Source organism: Olea europaea, chromosome 11, assembly GCF_002742605.1.
Source record: "Olea europaea var. sylvestris chromosome 11, O_europaea_v1, whole genome shotgun sequence".
NCBI lineage: Eukaryota > Viridiplantae > Streptophyta > Magnoliopsida > Lamiales > Oleaceae > Olea > Olea europaea.
This window is the reverse complement of record NC_036247.1, coordinates 4329123-4333946: the sequence shown is the minus strand read 5'-3', so window position 1 is coordinate 4333946 and position 4824 is coordinate 4329123.

The following is a 4824-nucleotide window of genomic DNA, read 5'->3' as shown; positions in this document are numbered from 1 at the left end:
TTTAGGAATAGTAGAAGGAAATCTGGCATATCAAAGAATAATGTTTACATGCTTCCCGAAATATTGTATATCATTGAAAGATAAAAACTTTGATGAAATTTTAGGATGCATTTTAAGCTACATAGAGTCATATATTATGCAACCAGGTGATCAAATTATGATTATAGAATATAGAGCTTTATATATATATATTTACCAATCTAATTATGAAAATATTTATTCCAATAAACCATATATTAAAGTACATAAAAAATGTAAGGATGTTAGTAAAATAATAGAACCAAATAAACAAATAAGTTTAATTCCGGAAGAATATGAATTTAGTATAACAAAAAATAAATCTGAAATAACAGAATTAAATGAAAGAGAATGTTCTAATAATATAACATTTAAGGATGGAAAATTAATTAAAAGATCAAAAAGTCTTAGAATATATAATAAAAATCAGTTAGAAGAATTTAATAATATAAAAGAAGTGAAACTATATAGGAATGCTGGAAATATGAAAATAAAAGGAGAATATTATAATGGAAAAGAATTTATAAATGGACCAAAATACTAATAGATACAGGAGCTAGTGAATGTCATATAACTTCAATAAAAATAAAGTTCTAATAACTCGTAAAATTGATCCATATAGATATGTAAATTTTGATGGACAAATGCATATTTTAGAATTAGAAGTAAAAGTACCAATAAAAATAGGAGAAATAAATCTTTTAGTAACATGTTATATAGATAACAGTATGGATATAAACCCTCATATACCTTTAGGAATGAATTTTCTAAATGGATTAGAAGATTATAGTATAAAAAGAGAAGGATTATATATAGTTCATAATGGACAAACTATATTGTGTAAAAATAAACTAAATGAATAATCAGATAAGTTTTTCATTGGCTATATATATACAAGTTACTATTGTAGAAACAAACATAACAATTTGTGTTTTAATAGACACAGGAAGTGATATAACAATATTTAAAAGTTTTCTGATAAAATCATGGAATAATATTAGTAATAAAAAAATAATTGGAGTCACAGGAGAAAACACTGAAATAATTAATAGTGCCGATAAAGTTAATATAATACGTGGAAGTAAACAAGTTACAATAAATAAAGTATATAAATATGATAAATTAGAATGTGATATATTATTAGGAAATGACTTTATACAACAATCTCAATATTATAAACAAAATAATTAAAAGATAACGCTACAAACATCTTGTGGACACTTATTAAAAATTTTAAGAGAATTTAGACCTTATAGAGTTTAGCTAGCCCAGCGTGGTTATAAATAAGAGAAAAAAACAATCATATTTAATGAAATAAAAAATAAAAGGATATTGTATAAGAAAGTACTAAAAAGGGAATAGAAATGAGTATAGAAAAAATTATTGAACAATTAGAAAAAGTTTATGGAGAAAATTCATTATTATATTGAAAACCACATCACCTTAAAGTCAAAATAGAATTAACAGAAAATATTATAATAAGAGTTAAACCAATGATGTATACTATAGAAAATACATAAGAATTCAAAAATCAAATAAAAGAATTGTTAGAACAGAAACTTATTAGACTAAGTAACGGACCTCATAGTAGTCCAACCTTTATGGTTATAAAACATTCAGAATATGTTAGAGGAAAAGCTAGAATGATCATAAATTATAAAATGTTAAATAAATATATCAAATTTGATGGATATTTTTTACCAAATAAAGAAATTTTAATAAATCTTATAAAAGGAAAACAACATTATTCTAAATTTGATTGTAAATCGGGATTTTGACAAATAAAAATGGAAGATGATAGAATACAATATACTGCATTTAGTACACCTCAAGAAAAATATGAATGATTAGTAATGTCATTTGGATTAACAAATGTACCACAAATATATCAAAGAAAAATGGATAATATATTTAAAAAGCTTAATGAATTTCTAATTATTTATATAGATGACATACGAATATGTTCTAATAGTAAAGAAGAACATAAAAATCATTTATTACAATTCATAAATGAATGTAAAAAAGAAGGAATTGTACTTTCTAAAAAGAAATCTATAATAGAAAAACAAGAGATAGATTTTATTGGATTATCAATAGATAAAAGAGGAATAAAACTACAAATTCATATATCTAAAAATGTAGAAAGTTTTCCAAATAAATTAGAATCCAAAGAACAAATACAAAAATTCCTAAGATGTTTAAATTATGCAGAAGGATTTATTGAAAATCTTTCGAAGAAAAAACATAAAATACAAATTTTATTTATAAAAACAAATACTAAAGAATGGAATGAAAAACATACAGAAATAGTTAAATCATCAAAAGAAGAATGTAAAAAATTACCAAAATTAAGATTATCAGATGAAAAAGATAATTTGATTGTTAACACTGATGTCTCGGATAAATATTAGACAGTAATATTAAAAATAGATTTAAATGAGATTTGTAGATATTCAAGTAGAACTTTTAATCAAACAGAAATAAATTATATCACTCATGAGAAATAATTACTAGCAATTATTAGAGGAATAAAAAACTTTTCATTATTCTTATTATCCAAAAAATTTACTGTTGAGACTGATAAATCTCAAGTTGTAGATTAGTCAGGAATAAACTACCATCAGAACCTCAATATAGAAGGCTCCATGGATGGCAAGCTTATTTAGCATTTTATAATTTTGATATAGTTTATATTAAAGGAGTTAATAATTTTCTAATGAATTTTCCAATTCAATACCAAACAGGAACAGCTGGAAGCAGCAGTGGACCCAGACGTGACAACATACCAATTGATAAAAAGGAGATTCCATTTCAGTATCATCAACAAAAAAATTATGATACATGGAGATAAAAGATATTCCAAAACTATGAGTATCATAGACCAGGATGATACAATCCTTTAGATCCAAAAGAAGAAGAGTATGCTAAAATAGTCAGAATTGCTTATGAAATAAAAATAAGTGATTCATATTTCATCTTTTCGGGAAATAATGTTTATCCCAGAATAACAGTCATGGAAGGAGGAGATCCTTCGTTTATAAAGATTATGGCAGACTATGAATTTATGGATTTAATATATCCAGGAAAAGATTTGATTGAAATTCGAAATTTGAAGATATATTCATGAAAGAAGTATCAAGATTTACCAAGGAACGAAAAATATATTTGAAATTATATTCAATAAGTCCTAAATATGATGAAATTATTTATTATCCAGTTGAACACATAATCTCAATTGGATATGTTGTAGCCAACTTCCAAATAGATGTAGTGGAGAATGATAGAAAAGTTCCAACAGTGACAAAGTCATGGATTAGACATAGAAGAGCACTTGGAATTAAAGTCATATACAATATTACTAAAAATTTGTTTGATAAAAAATTCACATGCTCGTGTCAATATAAAAACTGGATGCTAATATCAAATGGAGGACGTGGAAAATCAGAAATTTTAAAGGACTACATTACAAGATTCAAAATACATCAATTTCAAAGATGTCCTACCACTATAAAAGAATCCTGCCAACTAAGGGAGTGCTCCAACTGCATGTGAAGATATAAAAGATAGATGACAATAATAGAGAAAGATGATTTTTGGATAAAAAGTTAAAAAAGTATGTGGAGACATGAATAAAGTAGGACAATAATAGAAGCTCCTTTAATAAAAATTAGATTCTGCATGTGAAAATGTAGATCCAAGGAGGACAATAATAGAAAGGCACGTGTGCCTTTGCTGACACACTGGATGATGTAATAGATCAATAATAGAGTCTCATATATTTGTATAAATCTATGCATTGTAATAGATGAAAGACATCTTAAAATCTCGAATTGTAATCAATAGCTACTCTTAGGTCATTCTCAGTTTGAAAAACCAATTTTTCTGAAAATCCTTGTATACCAAATAGATTTCTTGTATAAATTCTGATAGAAATAAAATTTCCATATTTTGATATCAATATGAGTTTTTAAATTTTTATTCCCATAGATTCTTGAAGGATCGAATAGAAAGTTTTCTTCTTATTTTAGCAAAAAAAGAGAGTTTCTTTAACAGAAGTCTAGAATTTTATTCTTTAGAGTTGATACAGTGAGAGCAAGAAACTGAAATAGTAAAAATTCCGTAAAAGTAAGAGGCCGTTGAAGGAAGCAGTTTACATATTCAGAGCTCAAAAGTCACTTGATTCTAAGAATAAAGATCCAGATCAAAACTAAGTTAAAACTATTAATTTTTTGCTCAAATTAAAATGAATCTTTTTAGATCTTAGAGAATCAAAGGGATTAATTGTATGATTTGATGATTATTTGTATTAATGTCAAGATATACAGATGAATGATTAGATAATTTGTCAGAAAAAATGTTAAAAGAAATAAAAAATATTATTTCTCAATTAAAAAATATGAATGTATCTTCTAAAGAATATAATATACTAAATGAAAAATATGAACAGTATGTTACAGATTATTCTAATCTACTTGATCAAAGAATGGATTTATATGCTAAAATTCAAAATATAATAAATATAAGATAAAATGAGAAAACCTATATCAAATAGATTACCTCAAAAGGTTAAACATTTTAGATACAGGATAACACTTAGATTTTATTTAAAACTGATAAATAACAGGTTAAATATTAGACATTTAAAAGAATATTTAGAATATACATCTTTAAAAGAAAAATGATAGATTGTCATATTACGATAAATGTTGCAATATAAAAAGAATCATTTCATTATGGACAATATAGACTTTTCCATGAAAAGGAATAGTAATAGGCCAAATAGAAAAATCCCCCCAACATATTATA